The sequence below is a fragment of the Amphiura filiformis genome, chromosome 14 (genome assembly GCF_039555335.1).
Source record: "Amphiura filiformis chromosome 14, Afil_fr2py, whole genome shotgun sequence".
Lineage (NCBI taxonomy): Eukaryota > Metazoa > Echinodermata > Ophiuroidea > Amphilepidida > Amphiuridae > Amphiura > Amphiura filiformis.
In genome coordinates this window covers 35,816,881-35,833,157 of record NC_092641.1, presented here as the reverse complement: position 1 = coordinate 35,833,157, position 16,277 = coordinate 35,816,881, and the positions used below count along the sequence as shown (strand labels likewise).

Here is a 16,277-nt window from a genome sequence, read left to right as displayed (position 1 = left end):
CATCATAAGTTCTACTGGGGAAACACAAAAAAATTGGAAAATTTTTGCACATTTTTGCTAAAAATTCAAGCATACCCTATTTCGCCTAATTCGTTTTCAAATTGCATTTTACGTTATTTCGCCATTTTGAAATAAATTTTTGCAAAAATTTTAATTTTTTTTCTTGTCAATGTGTTCTACATCATAAGTTCTACTGGGAAACACAAAAAAATTGGAAAATTTTTGCACATTGTTGCTAAAAATTCAACCATACCCTATTTCGCCTAATTCGTGTTCAAATTGCATATTACGTTATTTCGCCATTTTGAAATGAATTTTTGCAAAAATTTTAATTTTTTTTTTTTTTTGTTAATGTGTTCTACATCATAAGTTCTACTGGGGAAACACAAAAAATTGGAAAATGTTTGCACATTTTTGCTAAAAATTCAACCATACCCTATTTCGCCTAATTCGTGTTCAAATTGCATTTTACGTGATTTCGCCATTTTGAAATAAATTTTTGCAAAAATTTTAATTTTTTCTTGTTAATGTGTTCTACATCATAAGTTCTACTGGGGAAACACAAAAAATTGGAAAATTTTTGCACATTTTTGCTAAAAATTCAAGCATACCCTATTTCTCCTAATTTATATTCAAATTGCATTTTACGTGATTTCGCCATTTTGAAATAAATTTTTGCAAAATTTTAATTTTTTTTTCTTGTTAATGTGTTCTACATCATAAGTTCTACTGGGGAAACACAAAAAATTGGAAAATTTTTGCACATTTTTGCTAAAAATTCAAGCATACCCTATTTCGCCTAATTCGTGTTCAAATTGCATTTTACGTGATTTCGCCATTTTGAAATAAATTTTTGCAAAAATTTAATTTTTTTTCTTGTTAATGTGTTCTACATCATAAGTTCTACTGGGAAACACAAAAAAATTGGAAAATTTTTGCACATTGTTGCTAAAAATTCAACCATACCCTATTTCGCCTAATTCGTGTTCAAATTGCATTTAACGTCATTTCGCCATTTTGAAATAAATTTTTGCAAAAATTGTAATTTTTTTTCTTGTTAATGTGTTCTACATCATAAGTTCTACTGGGGAAACACAAAAAATTGGAAAATTTTTGCACATTTTTGCTAAAAATTCAAGCATACCCTATTTCGCTTAATTCGTGTTCAAATTGCATTTTACGTGATTTCGCCATTTTGAAATAAATTTTTGCAAACATTTTAATTTTTTTCTTGTTAATGTGTTCTACACTGCTGAAGAAGGGGACCCGACACGCGACAGGTGGTTCCAGGGTTTATGCACAAACACAGCGACTCGCTTCGACCTGCTTGCGTGTGTTTCAGCAGATTTGATCAATCGTTATCTTATATTTGGAACATTTACAGGAATAAATTTTGCTGATGAAGTAGCAATAAGTTGGAAATATCAGAATGTGAATATAAAATCGGTCATTTTGTCTGCAAGTACAGTACAGTCGCGGATACTGAACACTCGGTCAGTCACGCACTGAGTTCATCCCGTATGTATCTCACGAGTTCGTCTATCATACATGACCGGTTGTAAAGCTAAGAAATAATTAAAAAATCCTGTACATGTACCTTATTCTATTCCTTCATTTTCTCATTGTGATAAGTTCATCTCAACTTGGTGTGACGATCTGAACTGGTAGCACTAGCAGTTATTTTTTGCAATCTGTTTTCATTCCGGTTCTTCGGCGAATCTTTGCTCTTCGTAACTGTAATATTCCCTATCGGCATATCAGTGATATCGTGGATGGCTTGGCCTATCCCAAATCACCCCGGCCAGCACTTTTCCCATTTTTAAATCCACACACTTTATTCAGGAACTTCATTCTTGATTTGATCATGATGTTTCCTTCATGTTATTCTTATTTTATTGAAGATATTTGTCATGTAAAGTAAGTTGACAATGACTGAATTCGTGCATTGGCCCGATGCATGCCACAGTAATGCATGGACATTGTGTTTACAATCAAACCCGGAAGTAACTGTGTGTCCCCGGGCTGACGTCATCAACGAAAGCACCCAATTTGAACGATTTCGTTTTGTTTTTTAGGGGGGTGCCAATATCCAATCTTGGCATGGAGATTATGTCTAGCCTGGTACGTTAGGCAAATAAAAATATTCTTTTCTGCTTGCTGACATCATAAGCTTTCCATTGATATATAACTTTATTTTCAATGAGGTTCACCTTTAAAAAGGCATGAGGTAAAACTTATTAATTATTATTTTCTTATTTTGAAACGAGTGGTCAGTCACAGCCCAGCACCACAGCATTTGTGATGCGGGCGGGAAACAGTAAACTCAAAATCAATTGTAAATGGCCGAACATCCATGTTGTTGGGATTCAATGAGTTAGTCCTACTATCCAATTAAAGTGCTGGCTTGTGGCACTATCTTTTAAGTGAATGTCTAGGCTTGGGGTATGATGAAAAAAAATCATTTGTTAACAAAAATCATAGCCTATACTCAAAATTTTGAATACATAGACTTCCAAGGGCCAAGTCTTTGATTTTTTTTAGTGCAAAAATTGTAAGAAATCGTGCAAAATTGCATGTTTTTGGCCAATTTTCCCTCAAATTGCAAAAGTATTGAAATTTGACTTTTATTGCCAGTTGAAAATAACTTACGGATTAGGATTTACCTGTGCCTACACCGGAGTACGACATTAGGGGTCTATGGCGATTTTTGTCCAAAAAAATGGGTCATTAAAGCCATAATGTACGATCTTATAATAACAAAAATTTGTTAATTTTTTTCAAACCTGATTTTTTTGCATATTTGTAATGTTTACACATGTCCCAACTTGCACCTAAATGGAATCGGCCAAATTTGTTGTCTTAAATTGTAGGTCAACAGAGCAAAGTTTGACATATTATCATAATTTAAAAATTATGATAATATGTCCTCCCATAGAACTGCATGTTAAATGGCCAAAATAACCAGTGGGGTTTCTTTCATTTTACAATGTTATTTCAACTTAAAATGGACAGCAACCCTTCCCACAGTTATTACTAATATAATTTCAACATTTTGAATAGAGAATAACAAAATTAAAATTTGACGTAAAAAATAAAGGCTTTAAGTGGCGGCTCCAAGAAAATTGGGTTCATTATGTTATGTGTGCAAGCGCTAAAAATTGGGTGTCATTGACCCCTGAAAATAACTTTCTGGGTAAAAATGTTGTGAGCATTGCCATTTTTAATCTAAAATTGCTATAAAAATGTGAAAATAGTCCAAAATGCGAGCAAAGCATACAAAATGCGCGCAAAGCAGTCAAGTTAGCTCAATCGATAAGGCGTTTCGACTGTGGTGCGAGAGGTTGCGGGTTCGAACTCTTGCAGTGCCTAGTACGCTCACGTGGAAAAATTGATTACCTTTCATGTCAAACACATACAAAATAGTCAGTGATACAGCCAATAAGTACCACCCCTATGAATAAAAAGTGGACTTGCCACTTTTTTAAAGCCATTTGCGATGTCGCTCCACTAATTAGACCCCCTCATAAAAATTTTAATGCTATTTGAATAATTTTTTCATCAAACAGTAACATAAAGAACACTCTTTCATACAATAAAAAGTAAAGTCACCTAGACCAATGCTTAGTATAAAGACACCCTGATAAAGACAAAGGGGCCACATTAACCCCGGGCCACAATTAACCCACTCTCCCCTACACGTCACCTCCAAAGTGGGAGTTCCCGCTCTCCCCCGGAACACCCGGGGAAGACAATGGACCTTTTCTTAGTGGTCAGTTCACATATTCAACTAATCAACTTTTAAATTAAATTAAATGTTCATTTTATATCAGTCAGTATAAAGACGAATAAAAACTAAAACATGTTTCTCGTCCCCTACCGCTTCCTTTTTTAAGGTCATTGCTTCAATTTTATTTTTGTTTTGTTTTTTAATTGAGTTATAACATTTTTAAAGATGTCTAGGAAGTTGAGATGCTTTATTTACAGATTCGTACCAGAACAAAAAAACATACTTTGTGAACTGGACAGTCATGAAGTCATCACATCCTTTTGGAACTTGGAAGTGCATGTTAAACCCGACTGGCCTATTTTAAGGTTATAAAAAGGCGAAGGGCACAGAGGGTACCTGCTTCCAGTAATAACCTTGTTATAAAACTTTAACCTCGCTTTAAAAATTAGAAAATCTTCTGCTGAGAAATTCTAAATTATATACTAACAGCCTATATAGTGAAACCTTATCTTGGTTTCTAAAAAGAAATATCTATACATAACCAAAGTCATACTTTTTGGTTTATAATATTCAAAACTATGAATATTGAAATATCATTAATAACATTCAAAACTATGAATATTGAAAGATTATACCAATCATATCGGTCTTTTGTGAAGTTTTGGTGGCTCTGAAAAGAGCCGTTCATTCTGCAGTTCGAAAACCTTTTCTGTCTCTTTTGTAGAAACTATAGAGTCCTTTCTTGGACACGAGTCCAGACTAGGACCTGATACCGAATAATGAAACCTGACTAGGTTTTAATATTGAGGATGGTGACTGCGAGTCCTCTCCTGGACTCTGAATTTGATAACGAGTCCTGACTAGGACCCGATACAGAATGACGTTTCTTACTGAAAACATCGCTATTTATCATATATCTGCTGCACTCTCATTGGTCGATAAACCGGGATACCTGATTGGACGGTTAGATTTGGCCAATCGCGGAGCTTGCTAAAATGGCCAATCATAGACGCTGCTGTTTTTCTCGCCGTTTCTCGTTCATCTACGTAGAATCGGCTAACTTCTTAGCATCATTTTCAATGGTAGGCTTACCACTCATATATAAAACCTTTTTTGCTGCGGTTTTCATTAATTACTACGACATTCAGAACTTTGAATATCTTAAATTAAAACGCCCTTACCAAAATAGAGAAACCTATACTTAGTGCGTAAACACAACATCACTTTAAAACATGTATAGGCCTGCATGTTTTTAAACTTAAAAACACTATATTATTTTTATTATAAGTAATAACTATTACTTATATTGATATAAATATCCATGCCGACCAGCTTGGATAAAAAGCATACAGTTAGCTAGACAAGCCTGTTTCGATCCTCATCAGTAGCACTGTTAAGGTCTATTTCTGACCTATGCATAAAGTAAAAATTATTATAAATAATTTCTACTTCTCGGAAGACTCGCTGGTCAACCGACTTTCTTTTTGAAGTTTTCGTGGCTCTGAAAAAAGCCGTTCATTTTACGGAGAATACTTTCTTATAAAAAGGCGAAGGGCACAGAGGGTACCTGCTTCCAGTAATAACCTTGTTATAAAACTTTAACCTCGCTTTAAAAATTAGAAAATCTTCTGCTGAGAAATTCTAAATTATATACTAACAGCCTATATAGTGAAACCTTATCTTGGTTTCTAAAAAGACTACATAACCAAAGTCATACTTTTTGGTTTATAATATTCAAAACTATGAATATTGAAATATCATTAATAACATTCAAAACTATGAATATTGAAAGATTATACCAATCATATCGGTCTTTTGTGAAGTTTTGGTGGCTCTGAAAAGAGCCGTTCATTCTGCGGTTCGAAAACCTTTTCTGTCTCTTTTGTAGAAACTATAGAGTCCTTTCTTGGACACGAGTCCAGACTAGGACCTGATACCGAATAATGAAACCTGACTAGGTTTTAATATTGAGGATGGTGACTGCGAGTCCTCTCCTGGACTCTGAATTTGATAACGAGTCCTGACTAGGACCCGATACAGAATGACGTTTCTTACTGAAAACATCGCTATTTATCATATATCTGCTGCACTCTCATTGGTCGATAAACCGGGATACCTGATTGGACGGTTAGATTTGGCCAATCGCGGAGCTTGCTAAAATGGCCAATCATAGACGCTGCTGTTTTTCTCGCCGTTTCTCGTTCATCTACGTAGAATCGGCTAACTTCTTAGCATCATTTTCAATGGTAGGCTTACCATTCATATATAAAACCTTTTTTGCTGCGGTTTTCATTAATTACTACGACATTCAGAACTTTGAATATCTTAAATTAAAACGCCCTTACCAAAATAGAAAACCTATACTTAGTGCGTAAACACAACATCACTTTAAAACATGTATAGGCCTGCATGTTTTTAAACTTTAAAACACTATATTATTTTTTATTATAAGTAATAACTATTACTTATATTGATATAAATATCCATGCCGACCAGCTTGGATAAAAAGCATACAGTTAGCTAGACAAGCCTGTTTCGATCCTCAAGGGATCTCATCAGTAGCACTGTTAAGGTCTATTTCTGACCTATAAAGTAAAAATTATTATAAATAATTTCTACTTCTCGGAAGACTCGCTGGTCAACCGACTTTCTTTTTGAAGTTTTCGTGGCTCTGAAAAAGCCGTTCATTTTACGGAGAATACTTTCCGTAATATCTTGTGCGAGAAACCTATATAAAAGTAAACTTACTTTTAAGAACTTTTGGTGGCTCTGAAAAGAGCCGTTCTTTAGTGATGGATCAAAAACATGAACTTTGTTTTTGGTAGAAGGAAAACTGTCGTTTTTAAATTAAACGATACTAGGTTTTTCTGGATTTGGTATGAAGTTAGGCGTTTCCCGAGTGCTAGAAATTCTTGATTCGACAATTTGTAATCTTATTTATAAAAAGGCGAAGGGCACAGAGGGTACCTGCTTCCAGTAATAACCTTGTTATAAAACTTTAACCTCGCTTTAAAAATTAGAAAATCTTCTGCTGAGAAATTCTAAATTATATACTAACAGCCTATATAGTGAAAATCTCAAATTCGGTCGTGGACGAATGTGTCTTCCATTACTCTGGCCTTAAGCCCTTATATCAGTTATCTCCCTCCCTGCGCGTGTATCGACTTTAATTTGTTTCCCATTGTCATACTTGGATGCACACTGACCACAGAATGTTTTCTTTTTATTTGAATTAGTTGTTTGGAGGTTTTGTTTTGAAGGACCATTGACTATGACAGAATATCCAATTTAACAATTTTGAAGTCGGCTTTTCAAAAATCGCCCAATATTCAATGGATTTCGCGGGTGAGATTTTCAAAGTAGCCAAAATGTCGCGAAATCGCGGGAGCACTTTGTTTGTCGCGGGACGGAAGTCAAAAGTCGCCCAATTGGGCGACTAAAACTGGCAATATAGTTATATGTATATAGATTCCACTGATTGAAAGAGTTCAACTTCCTGTAACCATTCGGCTAACGGCTATTGTTCCTATTGTATAACATGACATTGCACTAAATCTAATCACCTCATCAAGTGGACAATACAAAAATATTGCCATGATCCTTCCCTAGGGCCTATATGCAGACATATTTGATGCTATTATCTTTTATCACTATCTTATTAATAATATAACATACTATCCACATAACAGATACATGGTTCCCATAAAATGTACGGTACTAATAATAGATGAACAACTAAGTAAATAATAGGCCTAATAAATAAATAAACAAACAAAATAAATAATAAATACATAAATTATAATAATTATAAATAAATAAACAGCCTATACATGTAGATACATAAACAATACACAATAAATACATAAATAACAGGACGAAAGAGAAGAAATACACTTTAGCTTAAATAGTCCAGGCTAATATCAACAACAACAAAAAACAAAGTATAATAATATAAATAATAATAATAAAAATATTAATAATAATATAATGATAACGTTAGGCCTACCCGGTAAAATAGCAAAATAATAATACTTTTAATAATAATACTAGGCGTAATACTGAATTAGAATCATCCGTGTAGGTGGCCTACACGCACTGTTCAATAGGTAAATTCATTGCACTATTCGGCCCTGATTTGATAAAATGATCTAACTTGAAATTAAAATCGCTGTTTCGAGAAAAAGAGCTTTTAAGTTTGAACATTCGACGTTTTTCTTTTTGAATAAAATAAATTATTAAACAGATCTAACTTCTTAGAAAATATAAAAATCTCATTATTTGGTGGCATGGGGGTGATTTGAGGATGTCACCAATGGAAAGAGAGCCCTCACATTACCCATGATATGGATTTATCTCAAAATGTCCAAATTTCAAGTTAGATCGTTTTACCAAATCAGGGCCGTATTGCCATTCAACATCGATCGATTTTTATACGCGTGATCAGCTGGTGATAGCTCATACAGAACACGGTGCATACATTGGATAAATAAGACTAATTTTAAATAAAGATTAAGTTCCTTATATTATTTCCTTCTAAAGATCCTAAACAATTATTATATTCATATGCAATCTTTTTACTGTCACGCTCAAAGAACGCTACAATAGCGTTTTAACATCAGGGGATGAAATGTCCAGGGGATGAAATGTACAGGGGATGAAATGTCCAGGGGATGAAAATGCGAGGGGACGAAATGTCCAGTTACCAATCTGGTACAATCTAAGATCCAAGCCAGAAAAGAACAAGGGACATTTTAGGCGTGTGCCGCTGATTCAAAAGCGTCTGTGTGCCGCTGATTCAAAATCCTGCCCGGTTGACCCGCTGTTGAAGTGGGTGTTGGGCAGTACTAAAGACAAGACAAGACAAGTTCAAATAAATAAATAAAATAAAAAAAAAATATACAACATGCCGTCTCAACAAGTATTCACGAAACATGGTGCATGACGTCACTTCATTAATATTAATAACCTGCTCTTAGGGATAAGGAAAAAGCTGTCTGCAAAGATAATACATATGTAATAAATAATCGTCATTTCGGGAAACATTTGCAGTAAAGGTCGAAGGCGACGAAGTGTAGACCGAGAACTGGCTAAAATTTAAGTCGTCAATTAAGGCTTCTGGAGTATTATTATGGGTTGATTTACATTGTATTTCCATAAAGGTTCCTGTTCTGTCCTGATCGACTGAACTGAGCTGTCATTGCTTGGCAGTAGGGAGTTGATGTGTGATTTCATGTCATGTGACGTGTGTGTGAATGTGATGTTTTCATCTTGCAAGTTGCATGCTAATTACCAATGGTCATGAATGATGGTCGGGTAACATGGGTAAGTAATTAAAAGGGCATTTCGTGATCCACAGCCTCATCCCCCTCCCACTTTTCTCAAAAAAAAGTTGAGATTTTTATATCACTGGAAAGGCTACACATCCAATTTCTCACTGGATGTACTCTGGAGCTAAAAGTCTTATTCAGATTCCTTTACAAATTAAGCGCATTGCTAGCCGCCCAGCGCATATTATTTGCACAAGCTCCAATGCACACACTTGACGTCGCGCGCATATACACGATGGTTAAGCTGTCAAATGAAATCTGAATAAGACTTTACTCCGGATTACCCGGGGGCGCCCAGGCATACTCTGTAGCGGTGTACCGTAACGCGAGTCAAAAATCTGTGGACTACTCCTACATACATCCGGTTTTCCACGATGTACCTCCCGTAGAGACAGACTATAGCACACCGACATCGCCTGGCTAATAATTATTTGATGCAGCAGCACCGCTGTTTGAGGGCGGCAGACAGGTTACGCGAAAACGCTGCACATCGGTCGTTAGGGTGCATCAGATGCCCCTCATGTCAATGGATTCATCTGTCCCTAGTCTTAAAATGTTCCTATTGTCACAAAACTAACATGTGCCAAGTTTGAATTAATTCGGAGGTCGTCCTGGGGGGCCACCGAGAGCCTAAAGTAGGTATGATCATAAAATTTTGAAGTTCAATATTTTTAGCTGAAAGTTCTTTCATTTGAAAGAGAATCAAATTACCTAAACAATAAGGGGTCAATCATGTTTCTAGTGCATATACTTTTGAAGTTAGAGACAAAAATAGTGTCACCAAATTGTCCAAAATTTTGTGTGTGAAATTGTGACAGCAGGCACATGTACAATGTACACTACTGTATGTGACCCCAGATGACCTCCTATTCTTTACTGTAAGAAAGCTGTTTTGGATGGTTGTGATTCACACACAAATTGCTTTTTTGCGCTTTTAACGAAGCGTCCACTTGGTGGAACATAGATTACACTATGTGATAGCTTATGAATCCATTATTATGCCAGTACCAACATAAGTCAACATCACTTAGGTTTTGGTTGTCAAAATTAATTTTTAGTAATTTTTTCCATTGAGCCCCACAGTAAAGCCATTTTTGGACCGTACAGGCACATTCCACTTCCCTATGGACGAATAGCGCCACCTATAGTGTGTGATGTGAGCCTGACTACCTAAAGTTACAATGTGTGTTCCTATGTAGTAAAGTTCGTTGACCCCTGTACAATTCCAATTAGAAGCCGATCAAACAATTTAAAGTAGCTGCTATATCAAAACCGTTAGGACTTAGAGGCTCAAATCTTTTGCGCTTATAGTACTGATAATCATCTTTGAATCGGTGATAAAAATTAATCACCAACAAAATGAGCATGTGTGGAATTGGCACAAGCGCCTCTATATAAATTTCAGTGAAATAGGCATTTTGTGGTAATTTTTACCTCAAATTTTACAAATGTTGTTGTCCTGGTTGTCATTACACTTTTACAAAGCAGATTTTCTGAACTTTAGATCAATATATAATACATATTAACAACTTTCAGTGTGAAATAAAGTATTATAGCACTTGGTTAAGACAGAAATTATAGATTTTCCCAAGAATATGGACTGTGGGGGCGCTTTTGACAATAAAACACACACGGTCATTTCTTTGGAGATGGATTTTCATCACAGGTTCAAAGATGATTATCAGTACGCTTAGCTCCCAAGATTTGAGCTTCTCAATCCAAACGGTTTTGATATGGCAGCTACTTTAAATTGTTCGATCGGCTTCTAATTGGAATTGTACAGGGTCAACGAACTTTACTACATAGGAACACACATTGTAACTTTTTAGGCTCTCGGTGGCCCATCAGGACGACCTCCGAATTAATTCAAACTTGGCACATGTTAGTTTTGTGACAATAGGAACATTTTAAGACTAGGGACAGATGAATCCATTGACATGAGGGGCATCTGATGCACCCTATCGGTCGTGTTGCCGCAAAACGCAAACCGCGTTTGAGCACAATTTTATCCTGTACCGGCTTACTAAAAATGCTCTATCTCAAAATTGACGGGCATCAGAACATTAAAAATAGCATAAATATAACTGACTAGGCGGTTACCCGTATTTCGCGGTTCTCGGCTGTCATAGTTATTGGCTTTTGCAGATCTCAAAATCATTGACCATGGATGACCTAACAAACGCAAAACCTGGGCTTCCTTGGCCAAAGTTACATCCACCGACCAAGTTTGAGCTCCATCAGCAATTTGAAATATTTGTTTTTGACCTCTCAACCGTAGGTCTGACAAAAAGGTCACAATGGAACTTTTGTTTGTTAGTCCAATTTCCACCTACCCACCAAGTATGAGCTCCATAGGCAATTTGAAATTTTTACCTTTTGACCTTTGACCTCTTAACTGTAGGTCTGAAGAAAAGATCACCGTGGAAACTTTTGTTTGTTAGTCCAAGGTCCACCCACCCATCAAGCATGTCAAGTGTGAGTTCCAGAGGGGCAATTTGAAATTTTGACCTTTCTTGACCTATGACCTCTTAACCGTAGGTCTGACGAAAAGGTCACTGTGAAAACTACCAAGTTTGAGCTCCACAGGAGCAATTTGAATTTGTTACCTTTCTTGACCTATGACCTCTTAACCGTAGGTGTGATGAAAAGGTCACCGTGGAAACTTTTGTTTGTTAGTCCAAGGTCCACCCACCCACCAAGTTTGAGCTCCATAGGAGCAATTTGAAATTGTTACCTTTCTTGACCTATGACCTCTTAACTGTAGGTATGATGAAAAGGTCACTTTGGAAACTTTTGTTCGTTAGTCCAAGGTCCACCCACCCACCAAGTTTGAGCTCCATAGGAGCAATTTGAAATTGTTACCTTTCTTGACCTATGACCTCTTAACTGTAGGTATGATGAAAAGGTCACTTTGGAAACTTTTGTTCGTTAGTCCAAGGTCCACCCACCCACCAAGTTTGAGCTCCGTAGGGGCAATTTGAAATTTTTACCTTTCTTGACCTATGACCTCTTAACCGTTGGTCTGACGAAAAGGTCACCGTGGAAACTTTTATTTGTTATTCCAAGTTCCATCCACCCACCAAGTTTGAGCTTCATAGGGGCAGTTTGAAATTTTTACCTTTCTTGACCTTTGACCTCTTAACCGTTGGTCTGACAAAAAGGTCACCGTGGAAACTTTTGTTTGATAGTCCAAGGTCAACACAATGGCATGGCTAGATTTGCCATTTAAAGTGTTTGAAATTAGACTTCAATTGAACTTGACCCCGTCCTTGACCTTTGACCTTAAAAAATATAAACTCGTTCTTTCTCATATCAAGCTGCACCCACCCACCAAGTTTGAGCCCCGCATGACCTACGGCGGCCTCACATTAGCAGTCACAGACAGACCCGCAGACAGAGAATAGCGTATTATAATATAGATAAGCAATTATTTTAGTAGATAATCGAGAAATTTTAAGTAATTAGAAAATAATTAAGACATATTTGCGTGGTTCGTTTTGCCCCAATTTTCGTGATATTGCTCTGAAAACACAATGTTTTAAAGTACTTTTTGAAAATTTTTGAGATTTCTGTGTTGAAGTGAAATATTGCAGTTTGATATTCACAGATGTCCTTTTCTAAAACCACAAACCTGATGTTCTTACTAGGTGTTTCCTTTTTGCTATACATTTTCTAAAAACGCCCTTTTTTGTTTTTTTTTTTTACGCTGCTTTTCGGCCCGCTACGCGAGCCTAGCACAAGTCAGCGCTTAAGTAGGCCTATGCTTTTTTTTTTAATGGAAACCGCATAGGCCGCTAGGTTTTATTTTTGTTATTAGAATGAATACAAATGTAGCTTTAATATGTTTTGAATTTATTGTTTGTTTGATGTGATATAGATTAACACCAACATACTTTTGAACATCAATAGGCCTATTAGGTGTTGTTTTTTTGTAATAAATCGTCTAAAAACGGGGTTTTTTTGCACGAAGGCGCTAATTAGAGCGGCCCGCCGGGGATAGGAATAGTAAATCCAAGTAAATTTTAAGATTCTTTGTGTCTCATTATACGTACGTATAAACATGCATCACATTGGTTTGCCGTTTTTGTTGTTGTTGTAATTTTTTGATTTGACATTAAGAAAAAATTAATTATAGGCCTAATATTGAGTCATAATTAAGGTCACAACAATAAAAAAATACTTTGTAGGCATAGCCTAGATGTAAAGAACATTATTTATTTCTTATTAGACTTTATGCATAAGTTCAACAATACTTCATGGAGTTGGTGGTATTATAATAAAGATGAAGAAAGTTAAAACTCCAAAAGAGTACATTAATATTAAAAGATCATTCATGGCCTAGGCCTACAATTGTTTTCTTCCTCAACATATTATTAATTAGGCCTACTTTCCCATTTTCCCATCTTTCTCATGCATTGCACCTTTATTTTACTTTATGTTAATGCAGCACCTTGCTTTTACTTTATAATGCTATAAAAATCCAGCCAGTCTTTTATGATTTATTTTCATATTTCTTTTTTCTCCTGTGTTTGAGATATTTTACAGGCATCAGAGAATGATAATCCATGAAAAAACCTGAAATGCTTGAAGGGAAAAAAAACACAGAAAAATCGCGGGTAATTAGGCGAAAAACTGACTGAAATTAAATGCGGAAAAACGGGGCAAAAAACTCTCCTAAATTAGGTTTAAATTTTTATATTGTCATGCCTGATTTTATATGGCTTTAGTTCATATTTCTTTTTCATACATGTATTTTATTTTTACTTCCGCTTTCCTGCATGCCATCTTAATTTCATCTTCCAGTCTCCTTTAACATGTTTAAAGACTAATAATTCATAAATCCAATGAAATTTACTATTAATGTATAGGCCTACTCACAAATATACACATTGGTTTGAACAGAATGAGATTTCTTTTTAGTGAATAGCGTATTATCGGTCGGCATTGAAAAAAAAATTTCGGAAATGTTTTTTTGGAAAATTTAAAACACTTAGGCCTAGGCCTATACATGCTTTTAACTTTTCCCATTTTCTTTTTGTTTCTCATGAAATTATAACTTATAAGTCAACACTGTGAAAAGGACTGTTGCCCAACCTTTACGGCAGTGGACTTTGGCCAAATTTGTTTAGGACTGAAAGTTTGAAATTCGGAGGATCGAAATATTAAATAATGGATCAGGCCGATGGATCAAGACTTACAGGCCTACAAAGAGGTCAAATCTCAGTGAGGATGGACTTTATTAGCTTTTATTGGAGGGGTGAACGCGTTGTTTAGAGACTGAAGGGATGACCCTGCCCCCACCCCACAGGTTTATTTGTTACAGTGCAAGTACATTATTTTCTCCCGACATGGGGACAAAGTGTCTTGTTTGTAGGGCTAGCTGGCTAGAAGGAAATGGCAACTAAAGACACGAATGTGCGTTTTAGATTAAATTTCCTGTTTGAAATGTCTTGCATCAAAAGCATTCGCTATTATAGGCCTACCCAAACCCAAAAATCGACATTTTTGACATCCGGTTTATAATAAATTATAGGCCTATGGTCGATCAGAGACATCGTCATTTTTGACTTCGAGGTATTGGGCGAATCGGAGTACAGTACATTTGAAATTCGAAAACGTTTTAATCTTATTTTTAAAAAATTAAGTAAATTATTTACATGTTCATGCTGTTAAAACATGTATGAATATTTCGTGATTCTATTGCATAAAATAGGGCCTACATGTAGACCTACTTTACACGCTTACTTAAAACAAACAACGTTAAATTTGATGTTTTTTTAAAGGATATTCATGCATGTGGGTCTAGTATCCTCCAATCAGGGAGTTAAAAGGGGTCAGGCCCGTAACCAGGATTTTTTTGGGGGGGGGGTGGCGGTTTTGAAAAAGTGGACATTTTTTTCTATTTGGACCTTTCTGGACTAAGGGGGATTTTGAAAAAGTGGATTTTTCCCCAAAATTTGGACCTTTTTGACCTGGGGCATTTCAGGATGGGGAAGTCTATTATACATACAACAAAGTTTAAAGACCTGAAAGCAGGGTTTTCTTTAACGCACAAAACACGCGTATTTACGCGTTCAGGCACTTTTCTGACTCCTTCAAATCCATAGTCTCAAAGTCCAATGCGCATAAAATCTTGAAAACGTCACGCTGTTCAGATATTGCAAGATTTGAATAGAGAAACACCCGATATTGTGCATTTATTCTCAGCTTTTGGCATTTAGGACCTGCTCCCGATATGTAGGGCCCATCACATTTTGTCAGCATCGATCCATGTTTGTTTTAGTGATTGTGAGTCTCTAAAATTGTAGTGTCAGTTTGAAATCTTGCATTGGGTTCGGGTCCTTTTTTCTGTTTAATGATGCACCAAATATGTATTCAATTGGACTTTAATTTTGGAAAATTTTCCCTCTCAGGGGGGAACATCCACCTCAGACACCCCATGCGTAGTGGATAAACAAGTGACCATTTTCGCTTCGCTTTCGACATTTGCCAATTTAGGCCCTACATGTATGTTTAACACAATTTATAGGTCTAATGGAGAACACGTGACAACGAAAGGCTTTATGGACCGTCATTTCACAATTTTCGGCCTTTCAACTGTTCAAACTTAAATTTTACACAAAATGGTCCACCAATTCGCTTCAATTAGGTCTTCATTTTGCAAAATTTTCCAAGTTCTAAGGGGGGGGGGACATCACCCTGCATAGTTGATAAATAAACAAAAGGCCACTTTCACTTCTGCTTTCGACATTTGCCAATTTATGTTTAACACAATTTAGCCTGCCATAATAGGGAAAACTTGCCGTCTACGAAAGGCTCCATGGACTGCTCATTTCCCGGAGCCCTGCGCCGCGTGTTTAGGACCTAGGCCTATATATATTGCAAGTTTTTAAAGTTTTTTGTTTGTAGCTGGTAGCCTATGCATTCAACTGAGTTGAAAATAACGTAGGTTTATTGTCAAAGGTGTTTATGATATATTTTGTGCATTTTATAATATAACATTTTTGATTAATATTATTATTATTATTTATACAGCCTATTAGGCATAGGCCTATAAATTCATAAGCCTATTCTAAAACTCGAAAAATGAGAAAACCTTTATTTTAGTCAGTGTTGTAATCAAATAAATAAAGGATCAACTGTGTAGAGGGCATCTTAGTACAATCTAAATGGATGTAGGCCTACATGCTGAAATGACGGTCGCATTTTCGGTTATGGTCTCA

The 16,277-nt window shown here is 35.9% G+C and overlaps 1 protein-coding gene across 1 annotated transcript in view; it reads left to right on the top strand.

Annotated features, from left to right (window-relative positions):
* The first annotated feature begins 8,744 nt into the window (after window positions 1-8,744).
* LOC140170033 (vitamin D3 receptor-like) overlaps window positions 8,745-16,277 on the top strand; it is a 35,083-nt gene continuing 27,550 nt past the window's right edge. The window contains exon 1 of the mRNA XM_072193348.1: window positions 8,745-9,049. The gene's annotated coding sequence lies outside the window, so the exon portion shown is untranslated. The remainder of the gene's footprint in view (window positions 9,050-16,277) is intronic.